This window comes from Octopus bimaculoides, chromosome 19 (genome assembly GCF_046866305.1).
Source record: "Octopus bimaculoides isolate indiv1 chromosome 19, ASM4686630v1, whole genome shotgun sequence".
Taxonomy (NCBI): Eukaryota; Metazoa; Mollusca; class Cephalopoda; order Octopoda; family Octopodidae; genus Octopus; species Octopus bimaculoides.
The window spans coordinates 22,565,516-22,579,204 of NC_142946.1; positions in this window are offsets into that span (position 1 = coordinate 22,565,516).

The following is a 13,689-nucleotide window of genomic DNA, read 5'->3' on the forward strand; positions in this document are numbered from 1 at the left end:
TACTGCCGGAAGAATACCCAATTATTATTACACTAGTGGTTTTTCTTTGTATTACCAAGTGCAATAAATGGGTGCGGGTAAAAAGATATTTTACCATTAATTTATATAGCAATAAGAAAATGGAGGGGGATAGGTGGTACTCATCAACTTGCAGACATTGTATTGTGTCAATTTACCTGTTTAATTACAAAAATGGGACAAGAACACAAAACATTCAGACAAACGATACAAAAAAAAAAAAAAAAGAACGGGTTATTCGGAGTTTTCATATATAATATGTGTGTGTGTGTGTGTGTGTGTGTGTGTGTAATTGACTTGTTTGTTTTTTGCTTATTTTTTTAATGTTTGGATCACCCGAAATCAAAAGGATTATGGTCAACGTAATAAAATGCTTTGATGTTATCTTCATTTCACTTTTCAACCACCCCGGTGCAGGCTTCGCTGCGTGGTTAAGAAACTCTCCTTGCAACCATCAAACATGCACGTAGTTCGAGTTCGGTCCCACTGCACAACGCCTTGGGTAAGTGGCTTCTAATATAGATCTGGGCCAGCACAATGCTTTGTGAGTGGATTTGTTTGGAAGCCCTTCCTCTCTCTCTGTCTCTCTCAGTCTCTCTCTCACTCTCTCTCTCTCTCTCACACACACTCTCTCTCTGTGTATATATGTATGTATGTATATATGCATGCATGCATGTATGTATGTATGTATGTATGTATGTAAGTATGTATATATGTACGCATGCATGTATGTATGTACGTACGTATGTATATATATATATATATATATATATAGATAGATAGATAGATAGATAGATAGATAAGTATTCGGACTGTTGTCATAGTAACGAAGCTAAAGCACGCACAGTAAAGCCGCTTTGCACAGATTGACTTTGAATGCTGCTGTGCACTAAAATATAACATTCTAGCTCACTTCTGCTGTTTACAGCAGTGCTTAGAAGGAAGGTGTGTAGCGTGTGATCGTCTCATTGACCACGTGAGAAAAGGTTGAGCGGAGAATTTGCATCAAATTTTGCCAAAGGCTTGGTGATACCTGCTCAAAGGCCTACGCAAAGTTTCAACAAGTTTTCATCGTTCTCGACAGAGTCAAGGACATCTTGTGCGACTTAAACCCGAATGTCTTTCCGGTCAGCTGAAAGCAGTTTTGGCACAAACTTAGCAGATACGCGTCTCATAATCAAATCTTCAGTGATAATGAGCTGAACTGAACCATAACTAATCTGCACATTCTCTGATAACTCACGTATGGTGATTTGACGACTTTCCTCCGCAGCTGCTCGCACATCTGCGATGTTTTTCTCAGTTCTGCTGGTTGCGGGTCCCCCATAATGTTCGTCAATATCAACATTTTTTCGACCATCTTGGAAACGTCTGAAGCACTTGTACACTTGTATACAAGTTGAGTTGCTTCGTTTTCAAATTCTCATGCATACAATCAATTTCCTGGCAATACGATATTGCTGTTACTGTTTTCCCTTGTTGCAAAAATGAATAATGAATAACCCCTTCGCAGACCACCATACAGTGACCACTAACTTTTTAGGGTGCAATGAAAGGTTTGAGTAGTGTTTAGGTAACTCTCCTGCATCTAATCACTGTCCTGTTCTCCTGCTGTTGTCAAAGAGTATCCATTTCTCATCACAAGTAATGATTTGATGCAAAAATGGTCTTTTCCCAGTTGAGAAAGCAATAAGGAGCACACTTCGAGGCGTCTGTTTTTTTTTTTTTTTAATCTCGTTCAGTTGATGTGGAACAAATCTATCCGTTTTCTTGACTTTTCCAATTTTTTACAGATGTCCAAAAACAGTTGTGCGAGATGTTTGGAGTTCTGATGAAAGTTTTCGAACCTTTGTTCTCGGATTTTGTTCAACCAAAGCATTTAATACATCATGCCGAATAACTGATTTTGGTCTACCCCTTGGTTTATTTCAAGGTTATCATCTCCTGAACGAGAGCTTTGGAACCATCTCTGAACTGTTCTGATATTCCGTAGAGCTTCTGCGGCAGAGTGACCCAGTTTGTACTCATACGAGAAAATCACTCAACAAAGTTTGGTTGTTATCATTTTCATAAGGTCTGTGGGTAGGAATTTTGCATACCAATGTTGTTGGGAAAGAAAAGAAGTCACGATTAAATGCAAAGTATACGTAATTGAGTTTTTTAATGACTAACATAATAAGTTATGTGAAACAACCTAATACATACATACATACATACATACATACATATATAATGTGTGTGGGTGTGCTGTTGTTTTTCTCCCACCCCATTGCTTGACAACCTGTACGGGTTTGTTTACATTCCCGTAACGGTTAGGTAGAAGAGTCCGATAGAATAAGTAGGAGACTTCAGAAATAAGTACTAGCGTCGGTTTGTTCGACAAAACCTGCAAGGCAGTCTCCAAGCATAACTGCAGTCCAATGACTGAAACAAGTAAAGGACAAGATTTGAAAAAAAGGACATAGGCAAAGGCGTGGTTGTGTGGTAAGAAGTTTCTTCAAAACCACATGGTTTCAGGTTCAATCCCACTGCATGGTTCCTTGAGCAAGTGTCTTCTACTATAGCCTCAGGCCGATCAAAGCCTTGTGAGTGGATTTGGTAAACGGAAACTGAAAGAAGCCTCGCATATATATATATATGTGTGTGTGTGTGTGTGTGTGTGTGTGTGTTGTGTATATTTTTGTGTTTGTTCCCCACCACCGCTTGACAACCAGTGCTGGAGTGTTTACATCCTCGTAACCAAGCGGTTCGGCAAAGTTGCCGATAGAATGAGTACAAGATTTAAAAATTAAGTCTTGGAGCCGATTTACTCGACTAAAATTTCTTCAATGTGGTGCCCCAGCATGGCCGTAGTCTAATGACTGAAACAAATAAAAGGTTAAAAGTATGAAAGTAGTTCTTTCAAAGATGTCGCACGGAATTTTAATATGATCTAAGGGAGATAACTTTAGATTGTCCGTTGTGATCATTTCGATGTAAGGATAAAAAGTCAGAACACACACATTCTCCAAAACTTAATTTATACCGTTAAGATTATTATAGTTTAGAAATATTAGATCATACTATAATTCTCTATTATTTAACTTTTTTTAGATTATAATTTTATTATACAATGGCTATTCAAGTTTTAGAAAATGTATATATACATTTTCATACATTTTACTTGGTTTTGGGGATTTGGTTTTCAAGATTCTTTATGTGAGTTCGTGTATTGAAGCATATTTTGTTGTGTCTGAGGAGAGTCGTTCTCTTTTTGTGCCTTATTTTTTTTAACACACTCACCGGTAAAGTTTCCACTCATTTACTCATTTATTTTTCCTGAAATTTTCGTTGTGTCTTGCAATCTTTTCAATAGTCGTTGACTTCGTCCGTTACTACTGAAATGGTTGCAAGACGCAACGAAAATTTTAGGAAAAATAAATGAGTAAATGAGTGGAAACTTTCCCGATGTGTGTGTTAAATAATAAGGGAGTAAAAGAGAATGACTCTCTCGAGACACAACAAAACATTTTCATTCAATTTTAGTGCCACTGCGATAGATAATTAGATAATGATTTCAAATTTTGACACAAGACCGGCAGTTTTAAGGAAGGTGTGTGTGTGTATGTGTTTGTGTTGTGTGTGTGTGTGTGTGTGTGTGTGTGTGTGTGTGTGTGTGAGAGAGAGAGAGAGAGAGAGAGAGATAGATAGAGAGAGAGAGAGAGAGAGAGATAGAGTATTAATGTATAAATTTTTAACATATACAGAATAATTGAAAAGTTCGCGTGGAAGTAATATAAGCCGGATAACGACCTGGACTGGTTAATGTCCTTCGTGGTTCTTAATGTACGCCTCATATACCCTGTCTTGCCTGTCATTTTTCACTGATTCCAGCCCCGCCCAACAACCCTCATCTTGCCCAAAACACTTACCCCCACAGACTGAAGCACCACTCCCTTGGCTACAACGACTCAAAGATTCCAGGATAACTGGTCATACTGCCAGCTACCCAGACTAGCCCAAGCAGTTGAACTAGATATTCCTGAGCAATTGAATTGAATTATCTGAGAGAAACTGAAAGAGATAGAGACGGTGTGAGAGAGGAAAATACAGAAGAAGCGAGAGTGATAAGAAGTGAAAGAGAGAGAGATCGTGGGGAGAGACTTAGAAGGAAAGAGAGGTGGGTACAAACACTAAGGCAGAATATTCTAAGCAGTTAGAAGCTGAGTTAGTGTTGGAGTTATCTCCCGTTTTCTCTCTCTCTTTCTCTGTCTGTCTGTCTGTCTGTCTGTCTGTCTGTCTGTCTCTCTCTCTAGCTCTAAGCTGATTAACGTCCAAAACGATAATTTCAAAGGCGTTATCAGGTGATTAACATTTTAACAGATAGTTGTTGGTAAGAGTCACCTCCCTTAGTAATTTAACGTTCATTATTTACCCATTAAATAGTACTCAGGTCGATAGCATCGACAAACTTAACTCCAAAGTAATTTGCTGGAAGATGGTGGTTAGTCGATATTATCAATACCAGTACTTGCCTGCTGATTTATTTTGTTGGCCTCCAAATGAATAAAAGGTAAATTAGACTTCAATGTGATTTGAACCCAGAACATATAGAGCCAGAACAAATGCAGGAAATGGGAGGTAACTCAACACTTTATATCAGAGACGTTAATCACTTTACAACTACTCTGAAATTATTGGCTTTTGTGAAAATGATAGGCGTATTTCGTATACAAATTAAAGTAAGTGATGCTGCTTTAGAACTGGCAAAGAGTAATATTATAAAAGTCATAAATAATAAATAATAAACATGAAGTTATTTGTATTTTATTTTAATTAAATACTGAGACTAAAGAAATGACTTTCAAGATGCAAATTCTAATTTCACCTTTTAATACTCTATTATGAATGTAATAAAGGTTTAATACAGTGTTTCTCAACAACTGTTTACTTATGGGCCCTTTGTTTCCTATTTCACTCTACTGGGCTTCCATAGCCGTTCACTGGATATGAAAAAGAATCCTACTCTATATAATTAAACATTATTAGAAATTGTAAAAAAAAAAAAGTTAATTAAATGACTATTTTGTATATTATAGAAGTATAAGCAATTTATTGCACATTAATTTTGACAAGAACATCCTATATGAAACCTGGATGAGAACCATCGGTTTAGTGTACCCCCACTTCAACTATAATGACAACTCAAAAGTATGCTTAGAAAATTAAATTAATTAGAACTACCAGTGAAGTCATTGTTTTCCTTTTTCATATATATATATACATATAATTATATATATATATATATATACATACATACATACATACATACATACATACATATAACTATATATATATATATATATATATATATATATATATATATATATATATATATATTGTGGCACTCTGTTGGTTACAATGACGAGGGTTCCAGTTGATCCAGTCAATGGAACAGCCTGTTCGTGAAATTAACATGTAAATGGCTGAGCACTCTACAGACACGTGTACCCTGAAAGTAGTTCTTGGGGAGATTCAGCACGACACAGTGTGTGACAAGGCCTTTGAAATACAAGTACAACAGAAACAGGAAGAAAGAGTGAAAGTTTGCCACCACTCCTTGCTGGAGCCTCGTGGAGCTTTAGGTGTTTTCACTCAATAAACACTCATAACACCTGGTCTGTGAATTGAAACTGCGATCCTATGACTGCGAGTCTGCTGCCCTAACCACTGGGCCATTGTGCCTCCACTGATATACATATATACATATAGATATATGATATACATACACACACACACACACACACACATACATATATATATATATATATATATATATATATGTGATATATGTATCATCATCATCATCGTTTAACGTCCGCTTTCCATGCTAGCATGAGTTGGACGATTTGACTGAGGACTGGTGAAACCGGATGGCAACACCACGCTCAAAATGGTGCATCTCATGTGCCACCCACACAAGAGCCAGTCCAGGGGCACTGGCAACGATCTTACTTGGCTTGCCGGGTCTTCTCACGCACAGCACATTTCCAAAGGTCTCGGTTAGTAGTCATCGCCTCGGTGAGGCCCAATGTACGAAGGTCTTGCCTCACCACCTCAGCCCAGGTCTTCCTGGGCCTACCTCTTCCACGGGTTCCCTCAACTGTTAGGGTGTGGCACTTTTTCACGCAGCTATCCTCATCCATTCTCACCACATGTCCATACCAGCGCAATCGTCTCTCTTGCACGCCACAACTGATGCTTCTAATGTTCAGCTTTTCTCTCAAGATACTTACACTCTGACGGCTATTCACATTGACATTACACATCCAACGGAGCATACTGGCTTCATTCCTTGCGAGCTTACGTATGTCCTCAGCAGTTACAGCCCATGTTTCACTGCCATGTAACATGGCTGTTTGTACGCATGCGTCATACAGTCTGCCTTTTACTCTGAGTGAGAGTCCCTTTGTCGCCAGCAGGGGTAAGAGCTCTCTAAACTTTGCCCAGGCTATTCTTATTCTAGCAGCTACACTTTCAGCGCACCCACCCCCACTACTAACTTGGTCGCCCAGATAGCGGAAGCTATCGACTACCTCTAGTTTTTCACCCTGGAATGAGATAGAAGTTGTTTCCTGTTTGTTTACAGTCTTTATTGCACCTGAACATCTGCCACAAACAAAAACTAACTTGCTAGTTAACCTGCCTTTGATGTTGCTGCACCTCTTATGTGTCCATAGCTTGCACCGGGTACATCTTATAGAGTTACTACCTACTCCTTTTCTACATACTGAGCAGGGCCATCTACCTGAAGGGGTTTGTGTTTTATCTACCTTCCTACTTATTAGGATTTTGGTTTTAGCTAGGTTGACTCTAAGGCCCTTCAATTCTAGACCTTGCTTCCACACCTGAAACTTCTCCTCTAGTTCTGATAGTGACTCCGCAATTAGGGCAAGGTCATCAGCATAGAGGAGCTCCCAGGGGCAACCTGTCTTGAACTCCTCTGTGATTGCCTGGAGGACTATGATAAATAAGAGGGGGCTGAGGACGGAACCTTGGTGGACCCCTACCTCTACCCGGAATTCATTGCTGTATTCATTTCCAACCCTCACCTTACTAGCAGCATCTCTGTACATGACTCGCACAGCTCTCACTAACCATTCTTCTATCCCAAGTTTCCTCATTGACCACCAGATAAGGGATTGGGGGACCCTGTCAAAAGCTTTCTCCATGTCAACGAAAGCCAGGTACAGAGGTTTATCCTTAGCTAGGTATTTCTCCTGCAGCTGTCTCACTAAAAATAAGGCATCAGTAGTGCTTTTACCTGGCATGAACCCAAACTGCATCTCATCTAAATTGATTCGCTCCCTAATTAGTTGGGCTATGACCCTCTCTGTAACTTTCATAACCTGATCTAACAGCTTGGTGCCTCTGTAATTATTTGTATCTGAAGCATCACCTTTACCTTTGTAGCAGTTGACTATGATGCTGCTACACCAGTCATTGGGTATGACTCCTTCGTGTATCACCTGGTTCGTAATACGGGTGACTAGGCTATAGCCAACACTGCCAGATATTTTGAGCATCTCTGCAGTGATTCCTGATGGGCCGGGGGCTTTCCCGGTCTTCATACTCTTAATTGCTTTATCTACCCTGGTACTATCAACTCGGATAGCTGGTCCCTCTATTGGGTCGACATACGGCTCTCTTCCTCCCATTCATTCTCTTTATTAAGCAATCTATCGTAGTGGCATCTCCAGACCTCTTTCTTTGCATCCTCATTTAGTGCAAGCGTACCATCATCCATGCGAACACATTTCTCTCCTACAACATCACTATTCTCTCTCCTACACTGTCTTGCAACACGAAATACCTCGAGTCTTTGGTCCTCACGGCGCAGAACATTGGCAAATCTTTTCTTATCTGCTTCCCCTCTGGCTAAATAAACCTGTCGCCTAGCCTCCTTTCTGGCACATTGGTACAATTCCCTGCTACCACCGTTCTTCCAGTAGCTTCCAAGCCCGTTTCTTTTGTCTAATAGCCCTGTCTACCTCCTTGTTCCACCACCACATTACTCTGGGTCGGGAGGGGACCTTACACCACCCACAAATCTGGTCGGTGGCTTTCAACAGGTTGTCCCGCAGAAATCTCCAATTGTCTTCCACGTTGTATGATGCTATATCCCCTTCTATTTCGTTAAATGCTTCAAGTAACTTGTCTCTAAGTCTCTGTCCATTTGCAGGGTCTTTAAGCTTCCACACCCTTCTCCTCCAAGCCGGTCTAATTCTGGGCACCCATTTTGCCTTGATCCCAAAGTCGCTAACTACTAATCTATGTTGTGGGGTACATTCTTCGCCAGGGTAGGTTTTGGCATTTATAAGCCGCCCTCTTTCCCTATTTCTGGCGAGGATGTAGTCGATTTGGCTAGAGTGTCTGCCGGAGCGGTAGGTGACTAGGTGACTGGCAGGTTTCCTGAAGTTGGTATTGCAGACCATAAGATCGGTTGCATCACAGAACTCCAGCAGTCTGGTTCCCTCCTCGTTGCGGGAACCGAAGCCATAGCCTCCATGTATGCCATGGAAGCCTCCAGCACGACGTCCGACATGACCATTGAAGTCTCCAGCCACAAAGAGAAGGTCCCTGTCACTCGTCGACGAGGTAGTTTGCAAGAGGGTGTCATAGAATTGGTCTTTCAGACCATCTGGTAGCCCCGGTTGAGGTGCATAGGCTGAGATGACAGTAGCTAATCTATGATGAAGCACTAGTCTAATCTTAAGTACTCTGTCACTTACTCTAACGACCTCGATTACCTTATCCACCCATTTCTCCGCTAGAAGTATTCCTACGCCCCCGACCCCGTCAGTGTTCCCTGCCCAGAAAATCTTGTACCTGCGTTTCTGGATTAGGAGCGATAACACTCCATTTCCTTCATCGGTATGATATTCTAGTTGTAAATTCGACGGTGCTAGCAAAACTGTGCATGCATGAACGAGTGAACATCATGCATCGGCACAACCTGGAAGCACATCCGAACCCACATAGGCCAGCTTTTTAGCTGCTATTTCTGAACTTCAGTATGTGGTGAAGTATTTGCTGATCCCTTAATTATGTTTATAAATGTATAAGAACTTTTAAATAAGTTCTCCACCGATAATGGTGTTTACATACCGAAGGGCTTGGTAAAATTATTAATTGTTAATTTATTAATAAATTGATAAACCTTTACCCTTTTAATTGTAATATATATATATATATATATATATATATATATATATATATATATATATATATATCATCATCATCATCATCATCATCATTATCATCATCATTTAACGTCCGTTTCCATGCTAGAGTGGGTTGGACGATTTGACTGGGGACTGGTGAACCAGATGGCTACACCAGACTCCAATTTGATCTGGCAGAGTTTCTACAGCTAGATGCCCTGTAGCTGTAGAAACTCTGCCTGATCAGATTGGAGTCTGGTGTAGCCATATATATATATGATACATATATATATATTATATATATATATGTGATATATATATGTAATATAAATATATATATATATATATATATATATATGATATATAAATATTGATATTTCTAAATCTATTTTCCTGGACTGCCATGTTAGCTTGGCAAAAACTATTAATATAATATGATATATATATATAAATATATCATATATAGTCCTTTACTATTGTATTGGAATAGGTTTAAGGATGGTGACCTCTTCAAAAAAAAAAAAAAAATAGGTGCGGTTTGGTCATCATGTCAAGTCATTTTGCTTTCCTTTTCTCTTCCCCTTTTCCTTCTGTTTTCCTCTTTCTTTTTTTTTTTTTCTCCTCTGAGTTATATTTAGAATACAAAATCAGGAAAAATAAGACACAAAGAGAAAATAAAAAATATTGATGCAGTTATATTTGCTGAAATTGCTGAGCAGAGTGACAACCAATGTCATGAAAAACTACAAAAACTATGGAAAGAAGCAGGAAGAAGAAAAATCCATAAAAATGTGGGAAAAACAACAAGAGTGGTTCATTAACTATGAAAAAAAGACTATGGAGACAAATCCATTATGAAAACGAAACCAGGACAACAAAAAAGAAAAATATGAGCAAATTGAAAACAAACATAGACACCAACCCCAGAGGAACTGGACTAAGGTATCAAACTGCTAATTACCCAAGAACATACACAGAAATGACCTCCATCTCACCCCAAGTACTCACTAGAAACCCATATTCTACAATACATAACACTGCAAATAGCCAACACATGAAATATAGAAGACAACCATCACCCATAATTTCAAACATCATAGATGGATAAATACAAAAGAAAAAATATGAAAGACAAATAATATACAGACAACCATCAACCTGTAATAATATGTACCCTAGATGGATGAATACATGGGAAAAAAGACAAATAAAATACGGACAACACAGGTACTATAATATGAATAATAATCATGGTGATAACTCAAGCAACCCACAATTTATGACCAAAAATCCCATATATCCTGAATGGCATAGAGAACATAGAAACATAGAGAATGGGTAAATGAACACTTCAAGACTGACTTCATCACCAAGGCCACACACCTAGTACTAGAAGAAAATACCTTTAGATTCGACAATAAAACTTATCAACAGTTAAAGGGCATGGCTATAGGTATGCAGTTTGTGCCCTCATATGCAAACTTAGGTATGGGATACTTGGAAGAAAAACTTTATGAGGAAGTAGAAAACTTTTTTGATCAGGAGTACAAGAAATATATCATTAAAAAGTGGAAATGCTTCCTTGATGATTGCTTCATCTTCTGGGACAAATTGAATGAAGATCTAAATATATTTAACAATATACTGAACACACTTCACCCATCCATCAAATTCACGACAGAATCCAGTTGCAATGAACTACCATTCTGGATATCCACATAAAAATACAGAACTCCAGTTACAACAGACATATTTTACAAAAAAACTGACACACACCAATATTTCAATTTCTACTCTTGCCATCCATCACACATCAAAAGAAGCATCCCATACAGCATGGCAAGACGCATCTGTGCTATAGTGACTGACCCCAAAATACGTGAAATCCGACTCAATGAAATCAAAGGTTTCCTTGCAATGCAGAAATACCCCTTAGGATTAATTAATGAGGGAATTAAAAAGGTGATGAAACTGAACATCACCAACTATGGAGACCTAAGAAAAAAGTTAATGAAAACACGATTCCGTTCATTAACACACACAGTCCTGGAATAACCAGCATCTTTCATGCCATAAAATCGAACTTACCTATATTCCTACAAAGCTTCAATATGAAAAATCTGATTGAAAAAACACCTTACGGAATAGCAGACACCAACCAAAAAATCTTAAAACACACCTCGCAAGAGTAGAATTCAAATCAGAGAACAAATCAAAATTCTTAGCAAAAGAATGTGGAGATAGGAGATGTGGAACATGCAACAACATCAACAACTTCAAATACTTGGAAAGTGGTTCTCACATGAAATTCAAGAGCAGATCCCTTTTCAAAATAAAAGCAGATATAAAACGCAAAATGTCATATACTGCATTACCTGCCCAAACTGCAAAGAAAATTACATTGGCGAAACAAATAATTCCCTCTGCCATCATGCAAGAATCCACAGGCAACATATCTGATAAGAGGAATTACGCAAGATTCCATTAAGTAATATGGAAATATGCAGTGACAGAAAATTCAAAATTTTTCCCTTTTACAGACTACATTTCATCAAAAAATTCTCTCCAAAATTGAATGTTTGAAAGATGAATGGAGACAGTACATTTTTAACTACATTTCATGAAAAAATTCCCTCCAAAATTGAATGTTTGGAAGGGGAGACAGTACATTTTGTATTCTAAATACAACTCAAAGAGTAGAAAAAGAAGGAAAGAGGAAAAACGGAAAAGGGGAAGAAGGAAGAAAAGCAAAATGACTTTCAGTGATGTCCAAACCGCTCCTATTTTTTTTTTGAAGAGGTCACCATCATTAAACCTATTCCAATACAATAGTAAAGGACTAAATAAATAAATGAATAGGAAGAGGGATACCCCTTCTCTCTCTCTATCAATCAATCAATCAATCAGCCTGTCTACCTAGCTATATTTCTATCTATCCATCTCCATTGTCACGGAACCTCACCCAAAAAACAAAAACAATGTTCTCTTCTAAACAAAACCCCACCAAAACATCTGTTTTATATAAATGAACAAGCTGTTTGTACATTCACAAAATTATATTTGCTGAGTTTGAGAAAGGAACGAACGCACTAATAATAATGAAAAAATAAAAAAAAAATTTTTTCCCAAAATTCTGATGACATTTTTCTCAATATTTAATTTCTATACATCACACACACACACAAACACACACTCTCTCTCTCTCACTCTCTATCTCTTCATATATATATATGTGTATGTATACACATAGATATATATACATATATAGTGAGAATTTACAAAAACAACAAGACGAAGATGGGTGTGTAAGCAACAGACAGATGTATTAGTTTAATGCTTGGGAAGTGAGAAAGTCTTTTACGCTTTGAGCCTATGCTCTTCGACAGAAAGGAACGCAGAAATAAACAGGGAGAGAAAATAGAAAAAGGTTTAGTGGCTAGCGATCTATCGTGGCGAATATATACATACATACATACATATATATATATATATATATATATATATATATATATATATATATATATATATATATACATATATATATATATATATATATATATATATACACACACACATATATATATACACATATACATATATATATATATGCATACACACACACATATGTATTGTATATATATATATATATATATATATATATATATATATATATATATATATATATATATATATATATATATATATATATATATATATATATATATATATATATATATATATATATATATATATATATATATATATATATATATATATATATATATATATATATAATATATAGATATATATATATATGGCTGTGTGGTAAGTAGCTTGCTTACCAACCACATGGTGCGGGGTTCAGTCCCTCTGCATGACACCCTGGCTGAGTGTCTTCTACTATAGCCTCAGGGCGACCAAATCCTTGAGTGGATTTGGTAGATGGAAACTGAAAGAAGCCCGTCGTATATATAAGTATATATTTATGTGTGTCTTTGTGTCTGTTTTTGCCTCCCCACTCCACTGTCGCTTAACGATCGGTGAGTTTATGTCCCCATAACTTAGCGGTTTGGCAAAAAAAAGACCGATATAATAAGTACCAAGCTTACAAAGAATAAGTCCTGGTGTCAATTTGTTCGACTAAAAGGCAGTGCTCCAGTATGGCCACAGTCAAAGGACTGAAACAAATATAAGAATAAAAAATTTGTTAAGCGCGGATGTTCGTGGTATGAACAGAATTGGTATTGACTTAGAGCTAGATAACAACAAATTCCAGTTCACCGGGAAATTGTCTTTCCTCTGTGGATATTCAACAGTTTCTCTGGATATAAGAATTATTTTTAAAAATTTTATTTTGAAATAATTCTGAGTCAAGAGTGTGCGATCCGGTCTGTATACTCACTTGTAGCCATTTCCCTTAATTCGTGCACCTGTTCCTTGTCTTGTTTCAATGACTTTTCAGCTGGTG